General features: G+C 36.4%; 1 pseudogene; it reads left to right on the forward strand.

The window, feature by feature from the left end:
- Positions 1-468: 468 nt before the first annotated feature.
- Positions 469-1,683, forward strand: LOC120178963 (annotated as a pseudogene).
- The last annotated feature ends 13,240 nt before the right edge of the window (positions 1,684-14,923 follow it).

Genomic DNA, 14,923 nt, shown 5'->3' on the forward strand with positions numbered 1-14,923 from the left:
AAAAACAATGAGTTAATATTGACCTTCGATTTTCCCTCATCCAATGATTAAAAAAATCGATATTTCGGGGGATAGAAGAGGTATAGAGATTTCTAGTGGGGAAAATAATTAAAAGTAATTGACAAATGGGGTATCAGATTCCATTTTATGGAATTCAATACAGGATTATAATCATTTTACCCGTTTCAAAAGAGCAAATATTTAGAGAATATTATCATTATTGCAATTAATAAAGATTCCACATCAGCAAAAAAAGGCTTACGTTTGACGTGCTCTAATGAGATCAGAGAAGTCAAAAGTGATAAAAGTCTAAGGTGGGTCACACATATCGCACCCCATCACAAGCTTTCTATTGAAGCTACCAAATTACACCCAACTCCCTCCTCCAATTTACCCTACTAATTCAACAATCCCGTCACACCCATAACGGCATTTCAGACATTTCACCCACCGTTTCTACAAATATTTATGTACTCTGAACCAATCGGTCAATCAAGCCTCATTATCCAACGTTGTTGTGAATCTTTGGAAGCCGTGAAATCATTGCCAAAATCTCTTTCCAACGCCGTCGTTTTTGTTCCTTTCATCATCGTCGTCGTCATCTTATCTTCTGCTCCATCTGCATTGGCTCAATGTGAAGAGGAGATCGTCGCTGATGGATGCCATGACAAGGGGGAATCCATGAAGCTGAAAGTGATTGCCTTCGTCGCAATTTTGGTATCCAGCGTGATCGGTGTGTCTTTACCGCTGTTTTCTCGTTACATACCGTCACTTGCACCCGACCGGAACCTGTTCACCGTCGTTATGGCGTTCTTTTCCGGTGTTATTCTAGCGACGGGTACATGCACGTGTTGCCGGATCATTTCAACGACCTGACGACTGACGTCCGACTGTTTGCCCAGTAATCCATGGAAGGAGTTCCCTTTCACGACTTCCGTCTCAATGTTGTCGGCTTTTTTCAGCCTTATGGTGGATTCATTTGCCATTAGTGTATACTAGAAACGTTGCTGTCCAGCTAACAATGGAGGTACACAGGAAGATGGGAATAGAACAATAGAGAATCTTGAACACGGACATGGCAGTGCACTGGACACAATCAAAGTTGCCATCTTTGTGTTTAAAATGATATAAATTCCATAAATGCAGGTATTAGAGTTGGGAATTGTGGTTCATTCAGTGGTGATTGGTCTTGCAATGGGAGCCTCTGACAATCAGTGCGCCATTCGATCACTCATTGCTGATCTTTGCTTCCACCAAATGTTCGAGGGAATGGGACTGGGCGGATGCATACTACAGGTGATTCAACTTAGACCATTTTTATAAATTATAATGTTTTTAGCCTACATTATTGATGAACATCATGTTTGATCCCCAGGCTGAATACAAGTTCCAAATGAAAGCAATCATGGTATTCCTCTTTTCAGTCACGACTCCACTTGGAATCGTTCTGGGAATTGGTTTGACGAAGGTTTGTACAGCCAGACGAGCCCGACCGCACTTATCATGGTCGGACTACTTAACGCTAGCTAAGCAGGGTTGCTAAATTACATGGCACTGGTTGATCTCCTTGCAGCTGATTTCCGGGGCCCCAAGCTTCAAACAAATATGAAACTCCATGCTTGGTCATATGTCGCAGTTTTACTTGGTTCTGGGTTTATGTCCTAGAAGGCAAAATGGGCCTAGTCATTTCAACATGCCTGTTTTCCTTTTGTAGGTATTCTTGAATTGTTTTAGGCAACAATAATGGTTGAATTTTGAGCATTATTATTATAATCAAAAACTGTTTAACGTTACATCAGATGTGTCTTTAAGGCAGCGCATACGTCCACAAAGTTTCTTTGGTAAAAGCTCTAAGGATATGCTATAAATAAACAAAGAAATATTGTATTAAAAAATACCCTTTCCTCAAGACGATATGATATCGACAGGCTGCTTTCGGCGGATGGAAGATTTTGCATTTCCTCCATTTACCATCTCTCGTTGCTCATGATCTGCCTTGTTGTCTTAAGTTTGTTAGGCCAAAAAAAAAAAACTTAGAGATCTTCAAGTTGACTTTTCATCCCTCGAGTACTATACAAATTTTATATTATCGAACAATCATGACCGGGTATTTAAGTTGTAGGCGCGTTTTTTATGTTGCGTTGCGTTTATCGCGATTGCGGACATAACGAGTGCTATTGTCGTTATTGCGGGTACCGCAATCATGCAATATTGGTCTCAGGCGGCACTTCTACCTCTATATAACGACCGTTATTCCGATAGTGGACCGTTGTTACTGTAACATCCCAAAATCAGGGCTAGTGACTAAAATGTAAGTTTTGAAATCATACCTACTTAAATGAGAATTTTTTGAAACAGGATTGAATAACAAAGTTTGGAAATGAAAAGGGCATAATGGTTATTTGAGAAGAAAATAATTAAAAATTGTATGAGGAGAGTATTATAAACATGTGGAAAGGGAAAGAAAGAGTAAGAGATATCCAGAGCATTCTTCAGCTTTCTTCTTCCTCTTCACCGTGGGTTCTTCTTGCATAAGGTGAGTATGTTTTCTATAGATTAATTATTTCATTTTAAGGTTGGTTTTGATCATTGGAGTGTTAAGAAAGCTTAAGGAAAGGTTATAGTGGTGTAAAACAAAAAGATGGACAAGTTATGGAGGATTTAATAAAAGGAGGATTTAAGTGAACTGGTGAGAAATAAGTTATAAATGGATTTTTAAGCCATATTTGACTTGTCAATGATCTAATTAAGAAGTTAGAAATGTTAGAAATGAAATTATAACATGTTGAAAATATAGTGAAATTCTTGGTTTCAAGATTAATGTTTAGATATTGAAGACAATGATGTGTTATATGGATATAAATTGATCTCAATAAGTATAGTTGAAGTTAATGGTATGAAAGGAGTTCAAATGGGAGGTTTAAGGAAGTATTGGTAAAATTTTTGGATTAGGGAAGCATAATCTGGGTTAGTAGTATCGGTATCGGTTGAGTTAGTACCGATACTACAAGGTAAAATATGTGATAATTATGCGTAGGGTATCGATACTACATGAACAATATCGATACCGTAAGGCAAAAGTAGGATAAATATTCGTAGGGTATCAATGATGAAGTGGTAGTATCGGTACCATGGGTATCGACACCAATGGGGAGGTATCAGTACCATTTCTTGCAATGAAATTACATAATCAAAAATGGATATCGATACCGTGAAAGGGTATCTATACTAAAAGTATAGAGGTATCAGTACTGTGCTAGTAGTACCGATACTACCTAAGTTGGAATTAAGGAATCAGTGCTTTGTTTAGTTATATTAGTAAGAATCTTTTCGAGTAATTCAAATCCCGATATTTATTAGATTGTATATTCGTGTAGATAACGATTGAGAACAAAGTCCGGACAAGTTGATCAAGTAATAGTCATCGAGGAAAAAGATAAGAGATCAGTATTGACTAGTGAGGCCAGGTGAGTGTATCTTATTTTTGATATAGGATTATATGGAAATTTGGACTTGCGATAAGTCTATTTCCTATAATTATAGTGCATAAAGTTATGAATACAAGCATGTGAATGACATGATTTTTATGTATGCATGATTATGTTGATATGTTCTCGCATGTGCTATATGATTTATGTAAATATACGATTATGTGATAATATGAGAATATAATATAAGTTATGTAATTATATGATCATAAGAGATAAGTCATGTGACAACATATATATGATACATGAAAATATGAGATAAACTATATGTATATATGATGAGCCATGTGAATATATAACTATGAGAAGACATAAGAACAAGTTATAAGCCATGTGATATGCGATATGTGAATTATATGAAAATTTTCTACGTGTAAGTGAACTACGTGTCTATGTGAATATGTGAAATGATATAAAAGATAATGCCCATGTTATGTGACATGAGAACTAGAGGTATAGTTGGCATGCCAAGAGTCGAGGGTTCTACGTGGTCCTTCAGGACATATATGTAATCCTTTGGAATATATATGCAGTACTTTGGTACACCTATTTGGTCCATTGGAATATGTATGTGATCCTTAAGGAGTGGTCCTTCGGGATATATGTGTTATATGTGGTCTTTTGGGATATTTCTACGCGGTCCTTCGGGACAAATTCTATATGCCCCTAGTGAGAACTTATACGAGCTGTGGTGACAACATATGTGCACAACCTCAATGTACTCACATATCTTTAGTTCTCACAAGTGTACATGAGCTATTAAAAGACATAATATAAATGAAGTATATGTGTTGTCATGTGTTTTGCTGTGTGAAATGTATGATATGATGTATATAAGTGTTAAGTACAAGTTTAAATGATAAAAGAGATTAATGAGAATAATATATGATAATGTTAAGAATGTAGAAGATGATATATGTTCATGTATGTATTTGCTACATGAAATAGTATATGATTTTGTATGATATGATAGAATTAAATGTTCATGCATTGTTAGGAATTTTAGTTACATTATATGTTTTATATGTCTCACTAAGTCAACGACTTAGCGTGTGAGTGTTTCACACGTAGGTTTCGAGGAGACTATGGAGCAAAGAGGAGCAAGACAGACCAAAGCTCATATCATAAATGTATTTGAATAGTATGCATTTTGTTATAAGAAATATAGTTGGTATGTAACTAAAAGAAAAGATTTGAATTGTATATGTTCTGATTCGTTTTGTATGCTTTTAATTGAAATTGTATAAATTATGAAGTTTTATTTAAAATAAGTTGGAACTTTCCTTGTTTTTTTCACAAGCATATGATTTAAAATATCAATGTGACACTTCGAACTTGTCATGACCTTAGACGAGAAATTGGTAAGAGGAGGAGAGGAATTAGGGATTACAGATATGAAAAATGGGAAATTGAAAAATGAATTGGGAATTCGGGAGTTACCTGTTATTGGGGCAGATGAGGAGGCTGATAATTGGGTTAAACGGCAGATGGGCAAGGCAGTTGGGCTGAAGATGGTAACTGGGTTGGAAGGCAATTAGCAGATCAGATAAGAAGGCCACAGCTGGATGCTGAGGTGGACCAGGCGGTTATGCTGTTAGAAAAATATACAGCTATCAATAAATAATTACACTATCTGATGAATATATATGAAATGTACCAGAACAATGGAATTATGAATGAAAATTTACGGAATTCCTTTATTAAATCTACAATTCTTCTCTTTTCCTTAAACTTTTTCTCACCATTTTCAGGGAAAACCTGACAATTGGTAATCAGAGCTAGATTAGTGATCCCAAAAAGTTTTTTTAAGCTGGGTAAGACAAAGAAAATGAAGAAGAGTGGAACCATAGAGACATCAGAACAATCAGTGGAAGTTGGAAATGAAGAGACCTTACCGTCTTGGTGGGCTGGTCAGAAAAGTGAGCTGGAAGCAAGGATACAAACATTGGAAACTGGAGTGATTGAGAATAGAGGATATTTGCAGAGAATATTGCAGATGGTGAACCAGGCAGCTGAGGAAAAAGATTCACCTTTATCTGATAAAGGCCGATTGCAAGCAGCTGAAGATCAAACAAAAAAAGGAGGTAAGGAACCATGCTTAATTACAGTTCTTAATGAGCATGAGAAATATACTTTCAGGAATGATGAACCTGAAATATTATCATCTAGACATGTTGTTATTCCTCAAAAGTGTGAAAGTCTATTTAATGATATTATGGATGTGCAAAAATTGAAAATAGAAGAAAATACAGTGGACTTAGGGGAGTCATCTGTTGGTGGAGAGGGTAAGTCAAATTATGTTTTCAGGCCAAAAATAGAAATTCAGATGTTTGATGGAACAAACCCAAGAGGCTGGGTAAGGAAATGTCAGAAATATTTTTCCATTTTTAAAGTACCTGAATACCAGAAAATAGAATTAGCTACAATGTACTTAATTGGAAAAACTGAGATTTGGTTTGATGGTATATAGCCCAGAAGCATAAGTGAACCGGCATGAGTTTGCAGCATATATATGTCATAGATTTGGTGATCATAATTGTAATAACATTGTGGAGGAGTTTAACAAGCTGATTCAAAAGAACTCTGTAGAAGATTATCATGAGAAGTTTGAGGAGTTGAGATCTTATATGTTGCAGTACAACCCATTCTTGGAGGAAGTGTATTTTGTTTCTAGTTTTTTGAGTGGGTTGAAAGAAGAAATTAAGCACAGAGTGAAAGTTCATAATCCAACAACTCTGGCTGCTGCTTTCAGACTAGCAAAATTGGTTGAGTTGACTTGGGAGGTGGAAAGTAAGAAGTTGAGGTTTCAACCAAGAATGACACCTACAGGGCATAGTTTCATCTACAAATCTCCTAACCCTACTCTGAATCAACCTCAAAGAGAAGTTGCTCAGAATACTAATAAGAGTAGACAGTCTTTGGTGGAGTACAGAAGAACACATGGATTGTGCTATAAATGTGGTGAGAAATTCAGTCTAGGACATCAATGTAAAGTTAAGCAGCTGAATTATATGGAGGAGATAGAGGATACATGAGAGTTTGTGAATGTGGAAACAGAAGACAATGAGGCTAAAGTAACAAAATCTATGGAAGATGAACTTGAAATCTTTATTAATGCTATAACAGGACAGGCAGATCATAACACTCTAAGAATTCAAGGTCATATCTCAGGAAAACCTTTGAACATTCTGATAGATAGTGGAAGTACTCACAGCTTTATAACTGGTCAGTGGTCTAAAGAGGGAGTGGAATTAGAGCAGACTCATCCTTTAACCATTACAGTTGCTAATAGAGAAAAATTGTATAGTTTAGCTATTAGTAAAAAATTAAGATGGGGAATGTAAGGTTCTCAGTTTGAACATGATTTCAGAGTTTTAGCTTTGGAAGGTAGTGATATGGTATTAGGGGTAGATTGGCTGAGAAAATATAGTCCATTATTAATGGATTTTAATAATATGACCTTGAGCTTCCAGAAGGATGGGAAAGATGTTACTTTGAAAAGAGGGCCGAGTTCAACTACTGTTAGATTGATATCAAACAGTAAGCTGCAGAAATTGATGGAAAAAAATAATGATATCACAGGAGAAATCTTTATGTTAAGTGGGGAGATTAGTTGTAATGAAGTACCTGCTGAATTAAAAGGGTTACTGGAGGAATACTCAGTTGTTTTTGAAGAACCAAGAGGAATGCCACCCCAAAGGGAACATGACCATTCAATCATATTAAAAGAGGGTGATGAGGCAGTAAACATCATACCTTATAGAATGCCCTACCATCAGAAGTCAGAGATTGAAAATCAAGTTAAAGAGATGTTATCTTCTTCTATAATTCAGACAAGTAAAAGTCCATTTGCCTCACCTTGTTTGTTAGTTTAGAATAAAGATGGAAGTTGGAGGATGTGTATAGATTACAGGCAGTTGAATGCCTTAACTATAAAAAATAAGTTCCATATTCCTGTGGTGGAGGATTTATTAGATGAGTTGAGTGGGGCATCTTATTTTTCTAAATTGGATTTGAGGTTAGGGTACTGGCATATTAGAATTACTCCTGAAGACATTCCTAAGACAACCTTTAGGCTCATCATGGTCATTTTGAGTTTAAAGTTATGCCTTTTGGGTTGACAAATGCTCCAGCAACCTTTCAGGCTTTAATGAACAAGGTATTTGAGGCCTATTTAAGAAAGTTTGTATTGGTTTTTTTATGATATAATTGTTTACAGTATTGATTTGGAAAGTCATAATAGGCATCTCAGAATTATTTTGGAAGTTTTAAAGCAGAATCAGTTGTTTGTAAAAGAACCAAGTGTTTCTTTGGTCAAAGGGAAGTGGAGTATTTAGGCTACATTATATCTAGCCAAGGAGTAGCTACTGATCCAGCAAAGATTCAGGCAATGCAGCAATGGAAATTGCCAAAAAATTTAAAATCTTTAAGAGGATTCCTGGGCTTGACAGAATATTATAGGAGATTTATTAAAGGGTATGGTGAGATTGTTAAACCTTTGACCACTATGCTAAAAAAGGATCAGTTTCAGTGGACATAAGAAAGCAAATCTACCTTTGAAATACTTAAGACTGCAATGTGTCAGACTGCAATGTGTCAGACACCTATTTTAGCATTGCCTAATTTCACTAAAGGTTTCTGTTTGGAAACAGATGCAAGCTCTAAGGGAATTGGAGCAGTTTTATCTCAAGAAGGCATACCAGTGGCCTATCTCAACAAGGCCTTAGGACCTAAACAACTAGATTTGTCCATTTATGAGAAGGAGTATTTAGTCATACTAATGGTCATTTCTAAGTGGAGGCATTACTTGGAAGGGGGTCCTTCATTATTAAAACAAATCATGAGGCTTTAAAGCATTTGTTAGAACATAAGTTAACTACTTCTATACAGAAGAAAGGGCTCACAAAGTTGTTAGGACTGGATTGTGTTATTCAGTATAGAAAAGGCAGACATAATTTGGCAGCAGATGCCTTATCTAGAAGAGATGAGAATGAGGTGGAATTACAACAATTAACAGCTACTGTTATTATTCCAACTTGGGTCCAAGAGGTTGAGCAGAGTTATCAGAATAATTTAGTGGCTACAAAAATGATTACTCAGTTAGCTGTCTCTGTTCCAGATGTAACAGAATGGACTTATTCCAAAGAAGATTTAAGGAGGGGTAAGGTTTACATTGGGCAGACCAGTTCCTTAAGAAAGCATATCATAGAAATTCTACATGACTCACCCCAAGGTGGACATTTAGGAATCCAAGCTTCTTACCATAGAGTGAAGTCCTATTTTTACTGGAAAGGAATGAAGAGGATGATTAAGGATTATGTACAGCAGTGTGACATTTGTCAAAGGATAAATGATGAACATGTTTTGAAACCAGGTTTACTTCAACCACTTCCTATTCCACAACAAGCTTGGGAATTTGTCACTATGGATTTTATTGAAGAACTTCCAACCTCTAACAAGTATAATTGCATATTGGTTATCATTGACAAATTTACTAAATATGTACATTTTATACCCCTGGTACACCCATTTACTGCAACACATGTAGCTAAAGTCTATTTGGACCAAGTGTACAAATTACATGGGCAGCCAAAAATAGCTTTATCTGACAGAGATAAGATTTTTACAAGTCTTTTCTGGACAAAATTACTTAAGCTATTGGGAACTAATACTATCTTCACTACAGCCTACCATCCAGAAACTGATGGTCAAACAGAAAGATTAAACCAATGTTTGGAGCAATATTTGAGGGGGATGTGTTTTATGAAACCTACAAGTTGGAGTAAATGGTTGTCCCAGGCAGAATGGTGGTATAATACCAGCTTCCACACTGCTTTGGGAAAAACTCCATTTACAGCTCTCTATGGGTATACTCCTCCTACTATGACTTGGTCAACAGACTCAAGGGTAGCAGATGAACAAAAATTATTACAGGAGAGAGATAGTATGAATACAATACTATATGAGAAGCTTGACAAAGCACAATAGCGCATGAAGCATTATGCAGACAAAAAACGTAGTGACAGAGTTTTGCAAGTGGGGGATGAAGTTTACCTTAAACTTAAACCATATAAGCAGTCATCTGTGGCACTGAGGAAGAATCTAAAGCTCTCAGCCAGGTATTATGGACCCTACAAGGTTATAGAAAAAATTGGATCAGTGGCTTATAAATTGCAATTACCGAAAAATTTGAAAATACACCATGTCTTCCATATTAGCCTTTTGAAAAAGAAAATTGGACAGGAAGTAGTTACCTCTAGAGATCCACCAGAGCTCAATACTGAGGGTCAACTTCTTGTTTATCCTCTCCTGGTATTAGACAAACGCATAGTGGGAAGAAACAAAACGACAGTCACTCAGTTATTAATTCAGTGGGTGAACTTTGGACCGGAGAACGCTACCTAGGAGGATTTCAACCTGCTGAAGTCGTAATTTCCTGATTTCGATCCTTGGGGACAAGCATCGACTGTAGAAGGGGGCATTGTCATGACCTTAGACTAGAAATTGGGAAGAAGAGGAGAGGAATTAGGGATTACAGATATAAAAAATGGGAAATTGAAAAATGAATTGGGAATTCCGGAGTTACCTGTTATTAGGGTAGATGAGGAGGTTGATAATTGGGTTAAACGGCAGATGGGCACTGCAGTTGGGCTGAAGATGGTAACTGGGCTGAAAGGCAATTAGCAAATCAGACAAGAAGGCCATAGCTGGATGCTGAGGTGGATCAGGCGGTTATGCTGTTAGAAAAATATATAACTGTCAATAAATAATTGCACTATCTAATGAATATATATGAAATGTACCAGAACAATGGAATTATGAATGAAAATTTACGGAATTCCTTTCTGAAATCTACAATTCTTCTCTTTTCCTTAAACTTTTTCTCACCATTTTCAGGGAAAACCTGACAATGTTACAGTTACATCCCTGATCATAACATATCAATTCACTGCAACATCAATTGACAAGTACATTTAAATACTGCTCACTAGAATCATCTATAAGACCTTGAGGGATTATTCTGGGTCTAAAGCTAGTCTTAAACATAGAAAAGGCTTCTACTGTTTCTGTTTTTATCCAAACGTTCAAGTGGATCAATAGTTAAAGCTGATCAGAGAATGAGCAAGTGACTAACATTAGTGACCACGTATCAAAAGAATTATAAAGGAAAAAGTTGAAGAGCTGAGAATTATTGAAAAATTTGAACAATGTGAAAGAAAGGAGATATAAAAGGCAAATAATTTTGTCTTATTCAAAGAATAAAATAAAATGGGGAGGCCATAATAGACTCAAAGTGTCCCCTCATGCATTAAAAAAATGCACTCATTGCTATTCAAGACCTTTAGCATATGGCTTTGGCTCTTTGCGAGTGGCTTTGGTGTTTTAAACCCTGTAAAATGTAAATGGCTACTTATTTACCCCCAGACTTCTCATAGAGAGAATGAGGAATTTAGTCATATTTGCAGAAGTGTGTTTCCTGGATATTTCTCGACCCACTGTAGTCAACAAAAGCAAGGTCATAAGTGGGAATACATAGTTGGATAATACTTTGTTTACTATATATACAACCATGGTTAGTTAACCCTACTTTGGTTTGAAAGTTGAGTTAGTCCCATGAGGAACTTTACCTGTTAATGGAGACACCAAAGTTTTGAAGTTGATATGCGTGCTCTTCTTTTTTGGTTTTGTCCAAAAGTGATTATGATGGTAAACAAAGCATCGCCACATCTCACAAAGCAGGTAAGAGCACGTTTGCTTATGTATTTTGTCATTGGGGCATTGGTTGGTTAATGAGTGGGGCTAATGAGGCTTGTGGCTGAGGGCACTTGAAGAATCAATTTAATCAATCCTATAGGAATGGAAATAATATTAATTTATTTACTACGGACGGTTGCGTACATCGACTTCCTAATGCCGATTGGTTTTCAGGAATATGGTATGAGATCATTAAGCAAGCAAGGGACCTATCAGTTACCAGGAATAACTCAGGTCTTTCTAGTGGCTTAACTGCAGGGCAAATGCACAAGAGACGTGGACTTTTCATCATTGATCAAGCACTCTGATAGATAGTGATTGATCACTGTGGCACGTCGATCGGTTGTGTGTTTGGGAATACAGTGACTTTAAGGATTGTACTACGAAGAAATATGGTGGGAACAGTACCAATCCTTTAATGAACAAAATATCCAATGATTGATCAACGGTTCCTGCAGGAACCCTTTGGAAGCTATCAAAGTTCAACATAAATCACTATTAAACCAGAGCCTTCAGTTAATGAAGATAAACTATATATGATTAAAATCACTAGTTGGACTAGAAAATTTGTTTAAAGCTCCTAAACAACTTCAACATATCCACATTGTTAGTGGCTTAAGACCTTAATGAAGCTAAGGTCAGCGCCAAAATAACAAGCATGCGGGTCACTAATATTCTAATGGCACCTTCCACCATTATTATTATTATTATTATAAAACAAATAAACTATTTGTCATTGACAACAAGGCATTGTGAAGTTTTTGAAAAATATCAGTAAAGACAGAAACTGCAACTTGTTCTTTTTTCTCAGTAAGATGTGCGGAATGAGTTTATCTTGTTTGAACCAATCACAGGGAAATTGATGACCTCACCAAAGAAATTGAAAGGAAAGAAAAATGTAGGGTTGTTTAAGTGGAAGAGAAAGTGGAGACAGTGCACATTTGGTACAGGTGATGTTGCCAAAATTTTGGCATTCCATGATGGAGAAGCCTAAAAAAGTTTGAAACTAGATGCTGATATGGTACCCTTGTGTGGTCACACATTTTCCAAGAGATCCCAACCATTACTAAAGCAACCAGTTGTTTAAATCAATAAAAGTACAAATAAAAACACTCTTGTTACCATTTCCATGGTTGTATTTTCTTTTGAATGACTGAAATTTCACTAAGATCAAGAGCCCGGTGAACCTGCTGGTTTTTAAGACTTTAACAAGAGTTTGCTAGGAGCACTGCAATGTATGTTCTTCTTAACATGTACCATATTATGCCTTAGTTTAATTATGAATTAGGAAATAAATATGTTAATGTAGAGAGAGAGTTGGTATATTGGAGTTGAATTGACTTGCTGTGCAATTGAATGCAAGAATGGTGCACCAGCCACCCAAGGTTACTACTATACAGGACCCACTTGAGCCATTAGGCGTACCAATTCAAATTGTTGCACTCTCAGATGATGTTTGGCACCAAATGGATTAGGTGTTGAATCCAGTCCCCTTCCGTACGTAACACTGGCCCTTCATCATCTGTATATTACTAGCTATAGCAACAACTATAGGGCAGGCATGAATGAGAATAAAGAAAAACCATTTGTGCAAGCCATTTATGGTCCCTCTACTTTTTTTACTTTTCAAAGCTTCTTTGTTGTTTTCTATAATTGGTAGGACCCCAAAAAACTTGGCTCGTCCTCCAATTTCCCAATGATGAATCAAATCAAGGGTATTCTCGTTTATTGTAGAAACAGTTCCAGTTTTAGCCAATACACAGGACGAAACCTGTATGGTGTATATATGCTTGATTCTTGTTTTGTCTCTGAAAGGTGTTTAATCATATGCATGGCATTGCCAGAGCTAAGAAGGATTACAACCTGCTAACATCTATGAACTTAATAGCTTAACATTGTGAGAACCGATATTTCGATATGATAACATTTCATATACTTAATTTTCGTTAATCGGTTTCCATCATGGATGTTCCCTTAATGTGAACGTACCGCCAACATCGATGGACATGGCAAAGTTCATCTTACATCACACAGTATAGTCAAATTTATCAGTGATGTATGTTAAGTTGCTCATATTCGGCACCTGAAATCATGGATGAACAGACAATTTGACCATTTAACTTCACCAAATAGCATATATTATGGCACTCACACGCCATCAACTTGTGGGAATGGGCCTATTCCAGCTCTGTATAGTCTTTTTCTCCCCCACAAAACTTACTATCATTCAATCATGTCTTGTTCAACTCCTTTTCTGGCAGCTTTAATTTTCAGGTGTTGCCTAGAAAGTTTAGCTTTGATTCTTTTTTTCTTTCATTTCTATGAAATATAATCATATTATGTATTTTCATGCATCAAAGGTTTTTCACATATCTTACCATGCATTCCTTCTCGGTCTTCTGCAAATTTAGAAATGTGAGGATAATGGAAGCAGCCTTCATGGATAAAATTTTGTTGCCTTCGGCATCGGCAAAGCCTAGCTAGGAAGGGAATAAGGCATCAACAAATCTGCAAGGACTAGAACATAGGAATGTTAAAGCTATATTCTATAGCTCCAAATATAATATCTGTCATCATTTTGCACGCATGCACATACATCAAGTTTAATGATAAATTAACAGATATAGCAATAGTGCAGAATACTTTTCCAAATATTATTTTACCTAACCTTTCTTTAGAAGCTTTGTATTGACTCTTTATTCCAACAACCCCCCCCCCCCAAAAAAAACAAAACTCCCATCCAGTAATTTGTTTACCTTTTTTAAGAAAATAGCATCCTAGCTAGAGCTAGTCTTTTAGTGGCGAATAACCTAATTAATCTTTTGTTGAGGTATTTTGCACATAAATGTTTTTTTTTTTTTGGATAATTAAGCTTTATTACCCAAAATAGTAGATCCCTACTACAAAACAATACATCAGGATGTCAAAAGAATGGGGAGTCTATTTACAAACAAAATTAATCAATACCCCAATTACGACATAGATCTAAATTGATGCTATCGTTTCTATTGATGGACCTATCACTTAAAACAGTACCTACAATCATCTTAACGTTGTTGACGATTTCCTCATTACTTCGGCTTTTCCCTGTAAAAAACCTTTGATTTCGTTCCTCCCAAATGGTGTAATTAAAACCGCACCAAGAGAGTCTCAAAATAGTCGAAATCAAGGACTTACCCTTCCAAGAAGATGCTGCCCATTCCAACAGATCAGACCATGAGGAGAAAGCAGAATTTAACCCGGACAGTTAGAGCAGAGAACTCCAAATGGAAGCTGTAAACCTGCACGTAGCAAATAGGTGGTCTCTAGTTTCAATTTCATCATGGCAGAATATACAATCAACATTAGAAATAATCCTGAATCGTTGCAATCTGTCCTTGGTTGGGAGACGATCCAGAATGATCATCCAAGAAATAATACTATGTTTCGAGACATGGAGAGAAAACCAGATCAGCTTATGCCAAGAGACTTTTCTATTTTTAGGCCGAATATCTTCCCAGATTTGCGCGGTGTTAGTTGCAGAAGAAAGCGTTAACGTTCTGGTTATGGTTCGTAATTTTAAAATACGCTTAAAAATCCAGCTTGCATTATGCGGTTCAGACATGGTCCAGAAATCCTTGTTCTTGATGATATTACTGTGAGTCCATGCTACCCAAAGAGAACCTTCACCAGCAAAAAAT

The sequence above is a fragment of the Hibiscus syriacus genome, unplaced genomic scaffold (assembly GCF_006381635.1).
Source record: "Hibiscus syriacus cultivar Baekdansim isolate YM2019G1 unplaced genomic scaffold, ASM638163v2 tig00112383_pilon, whole genome shotgun sequence".
NCBI lineage: Eukaryota > Viridiplantae > Streptophyta > Magnoliopsida > Malvales > Malvaceae > Hibiscus > Hibiscus syriacus.